At 43.6% G+C, this 19,205-nt stretch overlaps 2 protein-coding genes across 2 annotated transcripts in view; both read right to left on the bottom strand.

Annotated features, from left to right (window-relative positions):
• Positions 1-289: 289 nt before the first annotated feature.
• Positions 290-19,205, bottom strand: part of ZFAT (zinc finger and AT-hook domain containing) — a 668,318-nt gene continuing 649,402 nt past the window's right edge. Inside the window, exon 15 of the transcript XR_014549936.1 lies at positions 290-580. The gene's annotated coding sequence lies outside the window, so the exon portion shown is untranslated. The remainder of the gene's footprint in view (positions 581-19,205) is intronic.
• Positions 16,432-19,205, bottom strand: part of ST3GAL1 (ST3 beta-galactoside alpha-2,3-sialyltransferase 1) — a 144,049-nt gene continuing 141,275 nt past the window's right edge. Inside the window, exon 10 of the transcript XR_014549955.1 lies at positions 16,432-16,700. The gene's annotated coding sequence lies outside the window, so the exon portion shown is untranslated. The remainder of the gene's footprint in view (positions 16,701-19,205) is intronic.

The following is a 19,205-nucleotide window of genomic DNA, read 5'->3' on the forward strand; positions in this document are numbered from 1 at the left end:
TCAGAAGCAAGGGACTAACCATAGCTTGCCCGTGCCTTTCTCCTCCAACATTACAAGACTAGAAAGGAACTATAGATAAAAAGCAAATATGTGAATGGGTTCTGTAGTGTGGCTTGGGAGTCAGAGATGGGTCTTGGGTCTGGACCAGTGGACGACCCCTGCAGTAAAGGATCTCTGCTGTTTGCGCATGCACAGTAGTGCAGGTTTGCATAAAATGGGATGCACAGGTGAGATATTTGATTCAGTTCTCATTTAAAGGCAAACCTCCCAAATTTGTACTTTCCAAAACAATACAGTCATACCTCATGTTACATCCACTTCATGTTATGTTCTATCAGGTTACGTCCCGCGGTGACCCGGAAGTATCAGAAAGGGTTACTTCCGGGTTTTGCTGCTCGCGCATGTGCAGACGTGCAAAATGATGACAAGGGCATTCGCAGAAGTTGCGAATTGCAACCTGCGCATGCGCAGATGCACCGCTGTGGGTTGCGTTCTTTTCATGTTGCGAACAAGCCTCCAGAACGGATCCCGTTCGCAACCAGATGTACCACTGTACCATAAACCATAAGACAGGCATTCTCTGAATTTTGCAATGCAGCTCTCAAGCCAGATAATGAGTTCCAAAATGTATATACTAGGATAAACTGTGGGTCAAAATGCACCTATATGTGAAAATAATATTAAAAATGAAGTCTATTGGGAAAAATTTGCTTTGCAAAACTGTGTGTTTCAGGGAAAACGGCATACAAACATATGCATATTAGGAGAGATTTGCAGCTGAATTTTCAGGAGGCTGTTTTAAATAAAGAAATTTGCAGATGGATGAGGACATGATTAAAACTGAGCTTCAGGTGGTTAAAAATGAAAAAAAAAACCAAAATTGACAAATTTACCCATCCCTAGAGATGAGTCGGGAAGAATGTGCTTGCGGGGGAGATCTGTGAGCACAGACCCCAGTGCTTCCACTTCCAGCTGCAGTTGATGGACAGCTAGTGAATAACCTCCCAGCTGCCTCTCCTCTTTCCAGCAGTGGGAAAACAAGCTTTTGCAGGAACAAGCTATTACATCTCATTACGCCCTGATGGCTTGGCGCGTGCATTTTTTACATATAACTGACATGCAGCCTTAAGCAAAAAATAGAAGTTTACATCCCACGTTGTGGCCACCCTAAGCGAGCCCACATGGTCTTTTCTCGAAGAGAGAAGGAAGGAGGTCTTGACCCAGAACAAATAAGGGTTTCCAAGGGCTTGTTTTGAAACAGCTGTTGGACTTTCCACTCAATGGCCTTCTTAGTTAGCTTGGAAATGATTAACAGCCGAAGAGGAGGATGTTTTTATCCCGTGTTCCTCGGGGGGTGGGGAGCACAACAGCCTTGTTGTTAACCACCCGGTCTCAAACCACCTCTATCAATATTCTGCAACCATTATAGTGGGCTAATTTTAACCAAAATAGGCCCCTTTGAAGCACAGAAGAACAGGAAAAGTCGTTGTGCACAGGCCTTAATGTAAGCCAGGAAACAGACTGGAGTTTTGGTGGAGAAGGTTGCTGAGTATTCCTCGTTGCCTGGCAGAAACAACTCATTCGAACCAATCAAAGCTGTGGGATAGCTCAGTTGATAGAGCATGAGTCTCTTAATCCAGGGTCGTGGGTTTGAGTTCCATGTCTGACCAGAAGATTCCTGAATTGCAAGGGATTGGACCATCCAGCTCTACAATTCTATGGTTTTATAGCTCTGTAAGCGCTTGTTTTCCATCTGCTCAACAGGTATACTTGTAAATGAGCCAAGTATTACAAAAAGCCACTAAAACGCCCCAGAGCTTTCTCTCATAGAGAATTTTGTAATTATTGCCAGGGTTGATGGCAGAGCAAGGGAATGACTGTGTATACAACTGTGATATATAAAGCTTCTTGACTCAGATTAAATAGGCTCAACCATTTTGGGAGAAAGGATGTATTTGGAAATCTAAGAAATTTGGAAATCTAAGAAATGGCTCTAAAGGTAAAGGTAAAGGGACCTCTGAACTTTAGGTCCAGTCTTTCTTAGTTTTCCAAAACTAAGATACTTTCAAGAATGTATAACTTGCTGCTGAACTCAGGATGAAACGGTTAGATCTGCTATGATTAAATGGGCACAAGATTGGACATAACATTATGTTTGCTGACTGGGAACAGTTGTGGACCACAGGTATCAAATTTACGGCATGTAATGCCTTAAGAGAGAATATTATGAAAATGATATATAGGTGGTACATGACACCAGTCAAGCTTGCAAAAATCTATCATTTGCCCGATAATAAATGTTGGAAATGTAAAGAAAATGAAGGTACATTCTTTCACCTTTGGTGGACGTGCCCAAGGATTAAGGCTTTCTGGGAGATGATATATAATGAAATGAAAAAGGTATTTAAATATACCTTCTTGAAGAAACCAAAGGCCTTTCTCCTGGGCATGGTCGGCCAATTGGTGTTAAAGAAGGATAGAATTTTTTTTTATGTACGCCACAACAGCAGCAAGAATACTTATTGCAAAGTATTGGAAGACACAAGATTTACCCACTCTGGAAGAATGGCAGATGAAAGTGATGGACTATATGGAATTGGCGGAAATGACTGGCAGAATCCGAGACCAGGGAGAAGAGTCGGTGGAAGAAGACTGGAAGAAATTTAAGGACTATCTACAGAAACATTGTAAAATTAATGAATGTTAAAATGATGTCGGAATGAAATGAAGCGGTTTTAGTAACAATGTTAAAAAGGAGCATGTAAAAAGGGCTTGCTAATAGATGAAAATATAAGGCGATAATAGAATATAAATATAAATATAAGGCGATAAAGAACTAAGATAAAAACAAAGAGGGAAAGGATTTGCTGAATTAACCATTCGAAATGGAATACAAAAAAGGGAGGTGTGAGGAGGTCAGGGAAACAAGTGAATGAAAAGTAAGAAATTGAAAGATGGACTTTTTTTTACTGTTTTTTCTACTTTCCTTTTTTTCTACTCTGTATTTTTTATTGTTTGTTTTTTTCTTTATTATTTTATTATTTTTGTAATCTGTTTTTGAAATTTGAATAAAATATAATTTAAAAAAAAAAAGAACTTTAGGTCCAGTTGTGGCCGACTCTGGGGTTGCGGCGCTCATCTCGCTTTATTGGCCAAGGGAGCCGGCGTACAGCTTCCGGGTCATGTGGCCAGCATGACTAAGCCGCTTCTGGCGAAACCAGAGCAGCGCACGGAAACGCCGTTTACCTTCCCGCCGGAGTGGTACCTATTTATCTACTTGCACTTTGACGTGCTTTCGAACTGCTAGGTGGGCAGGAGCAGGGACCAAACAACGGGAGCTCACCTCACCCCGTCGCAGGGATTCAAACCACCGACCTTCTGATCAGCAAGTCCTAGGCTCTGTGGTTTAACCCACAGCGCCACAAAATCCCTGTTTCACAGAAGAAAAACTGGCAGTGTTTAGAAACCCACATGTGAGCAGGGAAAACACCAACAATGCCCCCCTCAAAGTACGAAGCACCCTCCAAATGCAAACAACCACCAAACAACCAACTCCCCATATCTTAATTTAAAATCATCTTGGCCATTGCCAGGGAGAGTGTCTAAGGCTTTCATAATTTTGTATTTTAGATATTCTTAAATGGCTGGTCTATGACTGTAATAATAAACTGATTGAAGGCCACTGCGGTGCCCACAGGCCCCATGTTGGGCCCCTCAAATTTTAGTAATCGCCCTGTGTTTCAGGGCTGGCTCAAGACATTTTGCTGCCTGAGGCAAAGGAGAAGATGGCACCCTTCCCCAAGAAAGGTACAGAAGCCAATCTGAATCTTCCTCCAATCTTGGTGAAAGGATGGAGTCTTTCACTGCAGCCAGCTAGTATAGAGGTTATAGGGTAGGACACCAGGCACTCCCCGCACCTCAACATCTGCCGCCTAAGGCAGCTGCCTCACTCTGCCTCATTGCAGGGCCGGTCCAGCTGTGTGTCTTCTGCTGTGCTAGATCTTGGCCAATGTCTTGGTGGCAGCTGTCCAAGATCTCAGGGCAAGGGTTCCCACCCCCCAGTGAATTCCAAGATAAGAAACCATAAGAAAAAAAGGCATCTACCTGTGCCAGAAGATTCCTTTTATGGCATGTAATGTCTTGAATGTGCACACTGGCTTCACTCTGCTGCCAGATGCAGCACGAGTTCCTCGTCCTCCATGCCCTTTCCTTCATATCTCCTTGCTTTTATGCCCTGATACCATCGCCTGTCATCTCCACCACCATCAGCCATCCAAAGGTCCTCCTCTCTCCTTCAGAGATAAGGAGACAGGAGGCTGTCTTACACGGCCTCAGACACAGGTCCACGTGGATCAGTATTGTCTCCACAAGGAGTTCCCCAACGGCTGCTCGTGGAGAACCTGTGGTCTGTGAGCTTCACTCAGGTGGTCCATGGCATGTCTGTGAAGAACACCTACAATTTGAATTCTGTGAATAAGAATAAAACACAGTGAATTGAAGCGGCAGTAAAAATACAATGAAAAACCACACAGCATCTAGCATGGTGCATTGAAGTTACTACAACAAGCAAGGAAACCAGGAAGTAAGTCTGTGGTGGTTGACTCTCGTTGGCTGGAGGTTTTCTAACAGAGGCTGAATGGCCAGTCATCATGGATGCTTTGGTTGAGATGCCTGCATTGCAAAGGGTTGGAAGAGATAACCCACAAGGTCTATTCTATGATGCTACAATACCCTCAGTGTTTTTCAAGTGGTCTGGGGAGAGGGTGGGAGTTTGGGAATTGCTGGTCTACATTGAGGGCCAGAAGCTCTCCAGGATTTCAGGCAAGGGAGCCCCACCTGCAGATGCCAGGTGTTAGTTGTGGGTGAACATATCAGACAACACAGCGATTCTTCAAACAGCTCTTGTTTATTCACAGGCCAGAACAGAAGTGAACTGAAGGGTTCAGCCAGCCTGCTTATATAGGTGGCACTGTGGGTTAAACCACAGCGCCTAGGACTTGCCAATCAGAAGGCTGGCAGTTCGAATCCCTGCGACGGGGTGAGCTACCATTGCTTGGTCCCAGCTCCTGCCAACCTAGCAGTTTGAAAGCACATCAAAGTGCAAGTAGATAAATAGGTACCGCTCCAGCGGGAAGGTAAATGGTGTTTCCATACACTGCTCTGGTTCGCCAGAAGCAGCTTAGTCATGCTGGCCACATGACCTGGAAGCTGTACGCTGGCTCCCTCGGCCACTAAAGCGAGATGAGCACTGCAACCCCAGAGTCGGCCATGACTGGACCTAATGGTCGGGGTCCCTTTACCCTTTACCTTTACAATGCAACAGTAATGACTTTCTGTAACTATCCAATCACTGAACGTCACTTTCAATTCCTTATTTGCATATGTGGACCTGAGTGAAAACTATCTACAGTATCTTCCTGCTGGCCCAGGGTGAGAACTTCAATACATAACTCCAGGAATCAAACCTTTGACATTCTGCATGCTAAGCGGATATTCTACCTCTGAGCTATAGCTCTTCTGAGACCTCACCTTCTCCCCCTTGCTATCCCATATATCCAGAACTACGTTTCACAACACCTGAGTGGTGCCATCCCTTGCTATCCATCTTTCTCCAGCTCTGACATTCCTTTCCCAGTGCAGTCCTGTTTGCATGATGGAACTGTGGTTTGCTTTAACCAATATACTGAAATTCCATTCACACCAGTGGGTGTTGTGTGACACAACAGCAAACATCATGGGACAACAGGCATACTTCTGTGTGCAAGGTCAGGAAAGAACCTTATGCAGGTATGCCAGGCCAAATTGCTCACTTTCCACCTGCAGTTTTCTGGGTTAATGGGATTGCAAATGGATTTTTTCCCCCTCAAAGCCGTTCACATGGAAATGAGCGCTAAACTTCCGCCATATTCCGCTAGATTTCCAGAGGTGACTCTTCTAAGTAATGGAAATGTCAGGGAAATGGAACAAACGGCTGTGGGAATGCATCCGTCTGTCAATGCCATTTTGCAGAACACACCCTTAAAAAACACCAGAAGCCACCAGTCTGGAAGTGGCCTCAGAGAGGTGGGACCACAAAGCCCCGAAATCATGTGCAGATACTTCAGAAACCAAAACAGCAGATGCTCAATTCGCCATGAGCATGCAAAAGAAAAAAATATCTGTGGATTAAAGACCTTGTTTCCCTATCTTTAAAGCTTTCGTGTCACATATTAATCTTCCTAGTAAACAAACCTCACCATCACATTTGCGGCTCTGCTCTCCGGGTCAATAAAAAGACTTAGGAATGTACACACCCGCACAGCATGTGATGCCTTCTGCAGGAGCCAACAATGGCATCTGAGAGTGGGTGTGCATTCACCATTTATGGAGTCAGGGAGGGGAAAAAGCCTTTCTAGAAAGAGCTTGCAAAACACTTAAGGAAGGTTAGACTTCCACCCTTTCTTGCTGCTTAGTGGTGCCAGGTATAGTATAACAATTGTAAGGTCCCAAATATAGAATGAATGTTGATAATTGCACAAGGTAAACACACGTACGTAAGTATATAAACCACATGTCTCAAATAGTACAGAAGAGCAATGCAAAAGCCATCTTGGCTCTCCTAAAGGCTCAAAATATTTCCTCTGCCCCCTTAATCCCCCTTGCCAGAGAACACAGTTCCTGAAGGGATTCCTCTCCTATATCTATGAACCTAGTAAGGTAAAGGGACCCCTGACCATTAGGTCCAGTCGTGACCGACTCTGGTGTTGCGGCGCTCATCTCGCTTTATTGACCGAGGGAGCTGGTGTACAGCTTCCGGGTCATGTGGCCAGCATGACTGAGCCGCTTCTGGCAAACCAGAGCAGTGCACGGAAACGCCGTTTACCTTCCCGCCGGAGCGGTACCTATTTATCTACTTGCACTTTGATGTGCTTTCGAACTGCTAGGTTGGCTGGAGCAGGGACCGAGCAATGGGAGCTCACCCCGTCACGGAGATTCGAACTGCCGACCTCCTTATCGGCAAGCCCTAGGCTCTGGGGTTTAACCACAGCGCCACCCGCGTCCCTCCTATGAACGTACTTTGTAATTATTTGTCACTGTTTGCCCAGATGCTCTGCCTTAAGGGAAATCTGACGGTGGACTATGTAAAACTTGCTAAATTCTCAGGAATTTCACACCTTGGCCTGCCTGAGCCACAGTCACCCCACCTTAAGTGTGATGTAATTTCTGACTGTTTGTAGAGGGGATGTCCTTCTTCTCCATGTCAAAATGAAAACCCTTAAAAGAGATGTTTCTTCTTGGTTCTGGGTCTCTCTTGCCTCCTTGCTAGGAGGGAAGGGAACTCTCTTTCAGTGTATCTGAAGAAGTGTGCATGCACACGAAAGCTCATACCTGTAACAAACTTAGTTGGTCTCTAAGGTGCTACTGGAAGGAATTATTTTATTTTGTTTTGACTACAACAGACCAACACAGTTACCTACCTGTAACTAGAAAAATAAAGATCTGCCTTGCTTTCACTGCCTCCTGCCATCATCCGTTCATCTCTGACCGATCATGGACTTAGGCGACTCAGTCCCTTGAGGAGTCGGGCAGCAAAAGCCAAACACCCCTATTTTTCTATATCACAGGCTAGGCAACATTTCCAGTACTGAGAATCACATGGCAGAACAACATGGGCTGGAAAAGAGTCAGTCCAGGGCTGCCCAGATGTGGTCCAAAAGAAAGCAGGGCATTACATTTGGCACCAGCTTGGACGCAGGAGTTGCCGGAAGGAGGTGTACAAGGTGCCATCCAACCGCCTTGGGGCCTCCACTCTGGATTTGTGCAGGCTTTGCTCCTTAGCCTTTTCTTTTCCCAAAGATATTCTGCAAGGCAGCAGAGGTTTAGGAACAGAGTTTTCCTTCTGCTAGATGGGCTACCTTCTCAGGTTGATGAGCCCCATCTGCCCCTCACTAGATAGATGATGATAGATGATAGCTAGCTAGATGAGAGAGAGAGAGATGATAGATGATGATAGATGATAGATAGATAGATAGATAGATAGATAGATAGATAGATAGATAGATGATAGATGATAGATGATAGATGATAGATGATAGATGATAGATGATAGATGATAGATGATAGATAGATAGATAGATATAGATATAGATAGATAGATGATAGATAGATATAGATAGATGATAGATGATAGATGATAGATGATAGATGATAGATGATAGATGATAGATGATAGATGATAGATGATAGATAGATAGATAGATAGATAGATAGAGATAGATAGATAGATAGATGATAGATAGATAGATAGATAGATGATAGATAGATATAGATAGATATAGATAGATGATAGATAGATAGATGAGATAGATAGATAGATGAGAGAGAGAGAGAGAGAGAGAGAGAGAGAGAGAGAGAGAGAGAGAGATGATAGATGATAGATAGGTAGGTAAGTAGGTAGGTAGGTAGGTAGGTAGATAGGAGAGAGAGATATGATAGATAGATATGATAGATAGATATAGATAGATAGATAGATGATAGATAGATAGACAGACAGATGATAGATAGATAGATAGATAGATGATAGATAGATAGATAGATAGATAGATGATAGGTAGATTATAGATAGATAGATAGAGTGCTTTTTTCTGGGGGTACGCAGGGGTACGCATACCCCTAAACATTTTGTGAATCTAAGTTTGGCCTCATTGAGGGGCAGTATTTCAATATGAGTAGGAAAATGAGGGTACCCCTAAACTTTTTTTTTTTAAATAGAAGAAAGCACTAGATAGATAGATAGATGATAGATAGAAAGATAGATAGTGCCAGGTTTGGGGGCAGGCAAGCAGGGGTCCCTCAAGTCAGGGTGGGAAAACTCCTTAAAAACTAGAGAGTTTGAAATGCCTGCTCTGGAAGAAGGACGGAAGTTTAAACATCTCAGACTGCTTTGCACGTCCAAGAAACTTTCCGAGTGAATGTTGGGGAAGGAGGGTGTGTGTGTGTCTGTGTGTGTGTGTGTGTGTTTGTGGCGGCATTTGGCTTCCTTATCACAGAGGCTTTACTGTACGGTACATCTGTCAGCCCATGAAAAATCCAAAGTGAGATGGTAACATACACAGAACCCAAATGTTTACCCTCCTCTCTAAATGCACAGCCTGCTCTTAAGATTAAGTAGACACACAGGAGATTGCAAGGCGTTTGCATAGATCACAGGGAAGATCAAAACTTGCCCGTTTGAAGCAGTTTGCACCTTTTTCAGTTCCTAAAAAAAAAATCTCTTCCCCATTTAGAACTGAGTGAAGTTATTTTTTTAAAAAAATATGTTTTGCTTTGTTTTTAAGGAGGAAAAGAGAAATAAGCATGCACAGCACTGCCAGTCAGGAAATGGAAACAGTAGGCTTCTGTTGGCAATTGTGTGTGTGCCTAAGTGCATACCCTCCAACACTTCTCTGAAGAAAATAGGGACATCCTATTTAATAATAATAATAATAATAATAATAATAATAATAATAATAATGATGATGATGATGATGTTATTATATATACCCCGTCCATCTGTCTGGGTTGCCACTCTGCCACTCTGGGCAGCTTCCGACATATATAAAAACATAACAAAACATTAAAAAAACTTCCCTATACAGGGCTGCCTTCAGATGTCTTCTAAAGATCTCCTTGGTTCAGGGAGTCACACAACACCATACCCTCCAACATTTCTCTGATGAAAATAAGGACGTCCTAGGGAAAAGTGGGACATTCCAGGATCAAATTGGAAACTGGGATGGCTTTTGTAAATCAGGGCCTGTCCCTGGAAAATAGGAACCCTTAGAGGGCCTGTAAGTGCTTGCTTTGAAGTAGAGAGGGAGAAAAGGGAGACCTGGAACTTGTCTGTTGTAATTTATCGAGAGCGCCAGTCAGGAGAAACAGAAAAGGCAAAGTAGGAATGAGAAATATGTACTGAAGTTCTCACCCTGGGCCAGCAGGGGGATTCTGTAGATAGTTTTCACTCAGGTCCACATATGCAAATAAGGAATTGAAAGTGACATTCAGTGATTGGATAGTTACAGAAAGTTGTTACTGTTGGTTTGTATGAGCTCTATATAAGCAGGTTGGCTGAACCCTTCAGTCCAGTTCTGTTCTGGCCTGTGAATAAACAAGAGCTGTTTGAAGAATCGCTGTGTCGTCTGATATGTTCACCCACAACACCCGCAACAAGGTAACAGTCAGGGGAAATGGGATAAACATTGGGAAATGAGGGATAAGCATCTGTTTGATGCAGAATTGTGTAACCTCCCCACAAACCAATGGGACGTGGTGTTCAATAAATAGCCAAAGCCATCGAACCTCCTTGCAAACCGAGCCAGAAGGAATGCTTGATAAACAGGTGATCTGGAAGCTGGCGCTAAAATGCTGATGAATTTTCATGGAGACTTAAAAAAATAAATAAAATAAAATTGCAAACTGATGTGGAGAACTGAGCTCAAGCGTGGTAGAATGAGAAGCTGAAATTGGCATGCCCATCCTATTTCGATCCTAGTCAGCTGCCCTTTGCAATCCCTCTCCTTCTGCATTGTTTTGATATTAGGATCAAGGAAGACAGCGGGGAAAGCTACAGAATCTGCCAAGGCGGAAATCCTCGATGCTGAGAGGATTGGTGGAGCATTTTCCTTCCGAAGAATAAAGACGCCATTTCATAGGGAGATTAAAAAGACCCGAGATATCAGCCAGGACTTGAATACTCAAGTCTTTTCTCCTCCTTTTCTTTAAGGGTGTCAGAATATTCTTGGCTCCTGCCAGCGTAGGTTTTAAGTTCAACCTTACAAGAACAGATAGAAGAGGCGATTAATTTTTATGAAAATGACAGGCCTCTTGTTCCACTGCATGCAGAGGAGTTTTTTCCATTGTACCATTTAGTAAACTCCTTGTGCCCTAAATAAAGGGAAAAAAAATGGAATCACAGAGTGCTTGCTCTGAAAAACATCAAAGTGAAATGAACTTTGATTTCGTATACACTGCTCCGAGCTCAAAGACTATCCTTCTTTGTAAGATACCTGTCTGTAATAACCCCAAAAATCCTGCTCCTCCCCAACACTTTCGTGTTTCAAGTTGAAGGCTGTGTTTAAAGACGCAGGCTGCTTGATCCAGACTGTCACTATTTTGTAGGAGGGATTCAGGTGCATACAGCTTGTTCCCTAAGTTTTATGGCAGTCGCACAGAATTTGGCCACGCTTAGTGTGATCTCTAGATCCTTGTTCTCTACCAGGAGTTTTAGACATTGAAGTTCGGACCCATTTGGAGATTTTGTATAACAGGAGTGATAAATGTTGTTGTTTAGTCGTTTAGTCGTGTCCGACTCTTCGTGACCCCATGGACCAGAGCACGGCAGGCACTCCTGTCTTCCACAGCCTCCCGCAGTTTGGTCAAACTCATGCTGGTAGCTTTGAGAACACTGTCCAACCATCTCGTCCTCTGTCGTCCCCTTCTCCTTGTGCCCTCCATCTTTCCCACCATCAGGGTCTTTTCCAGGGAGTCTTCTCTTCTCATGAGGCCAAAAGTATTGGAGCCTCAGCTTCAGGATCTGTTCTTCCAGTGAGCACTCAGGGCTGATTTCCTTCAGAATGGAGAGGTTTGATCTTCTTGCAGTCCATGGGACTCTCAAGAGTCTCCTCCAGCACCATAATTCAAAAGCATCAATTCTTTGGCCATCAGCCTTCTTGATAGTCCAGCTCTCACTTCCATACACCACTACTGGGAAAACCATAGCTTTAACTACATGGACCTTTGTTGGCAAGGTGATGTCTCTGTTTTTTATACCGAGCGTATATCCCCGTAGAAATAGCAGCATAACAAGTGCATATGGAAAATTTCGGCTTACACAATTAAAGGGGATGAAAGCGCTTTGTTGTCCGAGCACAGGGGTAACCAACGTTACCAGTAGCACCTAAGTTTGTTCTTGGTGTAAGCTTTCGTGTGCATGCACACTTCTTCAGATACCCATATGCAGGTTTTATTTTATTTGTTTTTGTCTTATATTTTGGAAATGTACATCCAGTTTTTTCCCTTTAATTTTTTTTGGGGGGGCCCACAGCTTTAGCTTGTTTAGCTTATACATAAATCCATCACTGGTCTAGGTCCACCCATAGTCTAATCTCTGTGTAAGCAAATCAAGATGAATGTTCAACTAAATAGGTGGCTCCTCGGAGCCCTTTCTCTGCAATAAGTGAAAGGTTTTGATGTGATGGAACTATGTCAGCTGCTTTGTAAATCTCAAGGTGCACAAGGCATGATAGCCAAAGCTGGCCTTCCCATTCAGCAGGCGGCAGTGGCCTGTTTCAAGCAGCAACATGATGGCGGGAGATGTCCTACAATCACCAACAAGCGGCAGTTTTCAGTCTCGAGGGAAGCCCCATGCTGAGTGCACTGTGGTAGCCTAGGCGCAAGGCCAACCAGTGCACGAATCACATTAAAAGGAGCATGCATTGCGCAGGATGTTTCTCTGGGACATTATCGTTTGGGGCAGCCTGTTTCTATTCCTGAAACACATTGTTTTGCTCTTCTGTGTTTAGGAAAGAGCCCCTTTTTGCTCACAACTCAAGGTTAAAATAACTGGGCTGCTTCAGCCTCCAGTATTCAGAGAGAGCAAATGTGCGCCGGAACATAAACACTGCAGTCGTGTACTAATAACACTTGGATAATGCTCCGTAATCCCCCACAAGGTAATGCTTTGGTGCTGAGCCAGATTATCTTAATATAGCGGGCAAAGGAGTGATTGTTTGACTGGGAGCTGAATGAATTGCTGGCCGAGGGTTGCCAGATGTTCAGGATTGGGCTAGAGGGCACTCTGGCATCGACTGCAACGTCAAACGACCTTCATCCCTGATCTATCATCCACAGGACGAAAATAGCAGATTATCTGCAAGACACGAGTCCAAAATAGCATGCAAAGGTCCTGGATCTAAAATATACGGGACAAAAATATGAAGATGAGTGCATTCAGACACGGGAATGATTGCATTAGTTTCCCTGGTTATAGAGCAAGAGCTTCTGTCCTGATTTTTTAACATTCCTTTTGCATTACATTACCTGTTGCATTGTGGAAAGGTGGCTTTTGGATTGATTTACTGCCATGTTGCATTAAATTTCATGCACATCAGTGGGTATGGTGGGGATATAATTGAACATCTTGCCAACCGGCCTTGCCCTTGACATGCATTGGGCTTCTGTTCCTCCATGTTTTCCCCATGAAAGCAGCAGCAATTAACTGTATTATTCATCCATTCATTATAGAGTGCCATTTATGTACATGGCTCTGTACAGAATTAAAATAGGAAATTCTACCTGGTGGAGGGGGGCAGGCATACAATCTAAAACAATATAAACAATAGGATCAAAATTAAGGAATATAAACAATACGATCAAAATTAACAGTTTACCGTAAGTAATTCAGAAGACATTCCACCAGATATAATAAATAGGTGTGCTGGGATGCCACTTCAATTTTCATCCTGCAATTTTTCAAGTTAAAAGGGTTGCAAATGGATCAGACCCCCCCCCCCCGGAATTAATTAACACAGAACGGAATGCTAAACTTCTGCTAGATCCAAAGGTAGCTTTCCCCCCCCCCCCCGTAAAGCATGGAAAATATCAGGCCAGGAAACATTGGGAAAATGGCATAAAGTGTTTTCCTGTATGTAACCTACACAAATTCAGCAAAGCAGAACTCACCACACCTCCAAAATGTAACAACAATAAATGAGAACAACAACAACAATCTGCATGTTTCCAATAAAATGTGAGGAAGGTCCAGATTACCTAAATAATATAAAGGCCTGGATGAACGTCAAAACGTTCATCTGGTGCCAAAAGAAGACAAGCTGTATATGAATTTCCAGATTCCCAGATCATCCAAGTGTCCCTATTTTCCAGGGATAGCCCCAGATATACAGAAGCTGTCCTGGTTTCTGATTTGATCTCAGAATGTCCCGCTTTTCCTTAGGATATCCCTATTTTCATCAGAGAAATGTTGGGGGGTATGGAATAGGGCGTCCCTATGTTCACCGGAGAGATGTTGGTGGTTATGCATTCCCTGCTGCCATGGAATTATGGCTAGCTTATTGCCCTGTTCATGTGTCATATTTCTGAAAACCTGGAGAGCTGGGTGACTAGGCTGGTCGCCAAACTGCTCTGCTGTACATCACTGACACAGCTAACTTGGTGTGCTTTTCCTTTGCTCTGCTTGTGCAGAGATCCACTGCAAGTCCAAATATTGTTCCTTCCATCCTTCTGAGTGTGTAAATCAAGCACAACACTTCGATTCAGGTCACATGCCTTTCTTTCTCTTCATTCTGGTCATAAGCCTGACCAAAGAGCAATCCCAGGTTCAGGTGGCAGAAAAGGGGAAGCCAATTGCTGATTATATTCTTGCAACGAATGACTAACCGAGAGAGAGAGAGAGAGAGAGAGAGAGAGAGAGAGAGAGAGAAAGAGAGAGAAAGAGAGAGAGAGAGAAAGAGAGAGAGAGAGAAAGAGAGAGACAGTGTGTGTGCTCAGCATGGCAACGTTTTCTCTACCCATTTTTGTAATCGGAAGAATCTTGAGGAAATGATATGGTTGGGCAAATGCCGCCATCTGAGATTTGATTTCCCCCTCCCTTTAGTATTAAATTCTCTTTTAGGCGCATGCTAGTTTATTCATTAATCAAAAGAGCCTGCGGTGGAATTAGGAAAAAGGTGAACATTAAACTATAGCCAAGGACTAGGGCTTGATTGCAAAGCACACTGGAGCTGTCACATATCCTCCAAGTGTCCCGATTTTCCAGGGATGGTCCCAGAATTACAGAAGCCATTCCTGTTTCAGATTTGATCCTGGAATGGCCAGGTTTTCCTCCCCCTCCCCCTCCACATCTCAGAGAACTATTAAAAGTGGTGAAGAGATCAGATCAGAAACCTCCCATCCTTTTTGGAAATAGCAGCCTTTGCTTTGTGTTTGTGTAGCTGCAAAAACCTGTTTATACTGAAAATAAAATATCTGCACCAAATGAAGGAAATGGTGACGCCGACATACAAAACCCTTCCTATAATTTTGAATTCACTTTAAATTCTTTAATTGCAATGCTTCAGCAGCCAACAATTTTTTAAGACATGCATGGAGGGTATATTCCTTTCTTGTAAACTGAGCCTTTCATTGCAAGCCTTTGCATGTCTACTCAGAAGTAAGTCCCATTGTATTCAATGGAGCCTACTCCCAGGTAACTGGGTAAAGACTGTGCAGCCCTACACTGCAATTCTAAGCATTCTTACTCAGAAGTAAGTCTCACTGAGTTCAATAGAATTTACTGACTGATCATTCTCACAGATTCCATCATCATAATCATCTTCATCATTATTATTGTTATTAATTTCCTGTCTTTTCCACAGGGACTTAAAAGGCAGCTTACAGCTAAAATTGTATTTCATTCCATTTATCTGTGGAAGGTTTGTACATGATTTTTCTTTACAACAATCCTGTGAGGTAGGTTCAGTGGAGAGGTTGCAACTGGCTCAAGGTAACCAATGTAGGTGTGTTTATGACATCTATGTGTGCAGCGAGATCAAATGCGGGAGAAGCTTCCTGATGTAGAATAGGATGTCCTTATTTTCATCTGAGAAACGTCGGAGGGTATGCTCTCAGGTCCCACACGACATGCTGCTTGACCTCACACGCAAAGGGGAAATGCACCGGAAAGTGTGGAATAAACGTTTGCTTGACGCAGCATCATCTAACCTCCCCACAAACGAGCTGGAACAAATGCTCAATAAAAAACCAACACCGTCTAAGCTCCCTGCAAGCTTTGGGCAAACGAACCAGAAGCGATGCTCAATAAACAAGTTTGGCTGGAAGCAGCCCCAGTTCCTCCACAGGGCACAATGGTTATGTTCTGCCCAGGGCCGTCTTACCCATAGGCACTAGGGGTGCGGGGCACCCGGGCGCTGGGCTCTCAGGGGCGCCAGGCCGAGAGTCCGGGACCCGAGAGTTGAGTCCGGGGAAGAGGCTGCTTGTCGGTCGGAGCGTCGCAGCGGGTTCTACTGCTGTGGACGGCTCTGTGCCGCGAGTTCGGGGGTGACCAAGGCAGCGAGATGCTGAAGCGGCCATTCGGCTCCGCCCTCCTGTGCGCCTGGGACAGGGCAACCGGGGGGGGGGCGCCGGGCGGATCTTTGCACCCCGGCGCCGCAAAAGCCCTGGTTGTGCCTCCAGTGTCAGAGACACTATTCCTCTGACTGCCAGATGTTTTTTTTAAAATGATATTTATTAGGAGTTTCAAGAATTACAGAAAGAAGAAAAAAAGGAAACAACAAAAATTTTAACAAAACATACATAACAATACATCAAAAAAGGAAAAAAAAACAAGAAAAAAAGACATAAAAATCAATACAGCAATAAGAATAATAATAAAGAAAAAACACACATCCAATATTCCATAACTTTATCTTTCATTTACTTGTTTCATCAACCTCCTCACACCTCCCTTTCTGTATTCTAGTTTAATTATTTGTTTCAGCAAATTCTTTCCATCCTTCTCAATTTTTATTGAGTAATTTAACTTAACAGTCTAACCTATTAATTAACTCAGCAAATCCTTTCCATCTTTCACTATATTCTGTCATTCAATTTACCTTAATTTATTTTAACCTTATCTTACCATAAAATACCTTAAAACTTAAAACTTAATATTTATTTATACATAATTCCTTATATCATTTCTACTAAAGCCAATTATTTTCATTCCAACATTTTTCCTAATGCTCATTAATTTTGCACTAATTCCCAAAATAATTTTTTTTTAAAAAAAAATCTTCCAATCTTCCTCCAACGTCTCTTCTTCCTGGTCTCGGGTTATGTCAGTCCTTCCTGTCCATTCCATCTAGACCATCAACCTGGTAATCTAATGTCCGAGGCTCTTAAGTCTTTTCCATGTCCCTTCTGCAGATCTTCTTCTTGTTTGCACCTGCACTTTACCTTATCTTTTGTTGATCTCTTTCTTAATTTCTTTTCTCTCTCGTTGAGGAGTAGGTCTCGGGGATACTCCAACTCAAAAATAACTCCGTCTCTCCTCAGCAGATCAGCCCATTCCCCACAGTCCCATTCCCCACAATCAACTGTGTAGTCCAAAAAATATTTAAAAGCATGTTTCAAAGTCCCTCCAAGATTAAGGGCCCCCACATCTCCGGACCCCCCATGGCCCACTCCAAATTCAGTCTTCAAGGACAGCGGCTTATGCTCCTGCAGGGCCTCAGGTCTCTCCATTTGTGTTACTTCAGGTTCAACAGCAACCTCCTCCATTATCTTCTGCATTTGCACTTGCCCTGTCAAAACAGGTTCCTGCGTTGGCTCCTGAATGGTTTCTGTATAGATATTCACTGTTTGTCCAAAATTTTTGACTGCAACAGTCATCAAATCCACCTTCTCATGCATCTGCTGCAACAAAGCACTTGTCTTGCAAAAAGCAAGCACCAAAACTTCTTCCAAACACATTTTTATTCAAGGTCAAAGTCTAGTCCCACGATCTTAATCTCCACAGCTGTAAAATCCCCAGAACGACTCCAGCAACGATTTAACAAGCTCCCTCTAGAGGAGACAATTTCTATTTGTATCCATCTTTTGAGAGCAGGTCCAACAAAAAAAAAATTACTTTCATTTTTCAAATTCTTTGTTTCTTTTAAATGCAAAAGGCAACATTGGAATCAATTTGTTTCTCTTCTTTAACTATCTGTCAAAAGGCGTTCCATTCACAGTCAATGGACTTCCCCCAAAATCTCTGTCTCTGACACCCCGTTCCCAGGTTTGAGACGGTGGAAATTTTTCTTTCTTAACACTCTCTCCTGCAGGCTTGAACAATCAGAATTCCCCCTCTTTACTCCTGCTTCCAAGAGGGGTTTTGCTGGTTAAAACTGAAGGAATTTTAAACCTTTATATACGACTTTCCTGACTTTAGCTTGCACAATTTTTGCTTCAGTCTATTTACAAAAAGCGGAAGGCGGACTTCCTGTTTAGAGCCTTCCCGCTTCAGTGCCAAATTAAAATGTTTCTTAATCCAATTTTCCATTCTACTCACGGGTACTTGTTTAGAGTCCAATTGTCCACAGGAAAAAGTCAGCGCTCTCCGGCAACGGCTGTGCGGCTTCACTCCGTAAAAATAGCGGTCGCTTCAAAACACCGCGCCTCTCACCCCACGTCGCTTCGGATCCCCGAAAAAGGGGTTTCCTTGCGAGTAGGGGGGGCGCTCCTGGTGTCAGCCGAATCCCACGTTCCCAGGCTTCCTCCGCCTGGGATTTTTAAAGGGTCTCCGCCTTCGCCGTGGCGGCAAGACCCGATTTTCGCAGAGCGGGTTCCTCTTGATCAGAGGAATTCCGCCATTGCCGATGGCGCTAACCCGGAAGTCCCTCTGACTGCCAGATGTTATGAATCAGAAGTATGGAGAGTGCTCTTGCGCTCTGCCTCTGCTTGCAGAGGCATCTGGTTAGCTAGAGTGGAAACAAGATGCCGAACTACTAGATGGGTCCTTGGCCTGATCCAGCAAAGCTCTCCTTTTCCATGGTTGCTTTTATTTTTGTTTTCTGACACACAATAAGCAATAATAGCAACAGTAAAGAAGAGATCCACACATCGAAGAAAAAGGAATCAGGGAGGAAGGAACGGAAGCGTTCCAAAACCAGCGTTATAACTCCAGACAATTGTCCTTCAGAAGCAAATTATCCAAGAATGTTTTTCCAAAGGAAACTGTGACCACGAGGCTCTGTTTACGTTCTTTCAGGCAGCAGAAAACAAGCCCAGACTGCGCTTCTGCTCCTTCCAAACCTTCTGAATTCCAGACCAGTTTTCCTGTTCATTTGCATTGTTTGTCTTCTTTTTTCCTAACATAACCTAACAATGGTGCTCATTTTCTTTGTGAGCTCTGTAGCTGCAGACAAATGCATTTATGTAATTAGGAATCCCTCTGAAATGCCTTGCGGCGGGAGTTCTCTAGAGCAGGCATCCCCAAACTTGGCCCTCCAGCTGTTTTGGGACTACAACTCCCATACCCCTATCTAACAGGACCAGTGGTCAGGGATGATGGGACTTGTAGTCCCAAAACAGCTGGAGGGCCGAGTTTGGGGATGCCTGCTCTAGAGGAAGGGAGAGAGAAAGCAAGGCCAGCCTCAGCTAAAAGGAAGTTTTACTTCCCTCCATGTTATTTTTAACGCGACACAATACCT

This window comes from Podarcis filfolensis (assembly GCF_964270895.1).
Source record: "Podarcis filfolensis genome assembly, chromosome: 7".
NCBI lineage: Eukaryota > Metazoa > Chordata > Lepidosauria > Squamata > Lacertidae > Podarcis > Podarcis filfolensis.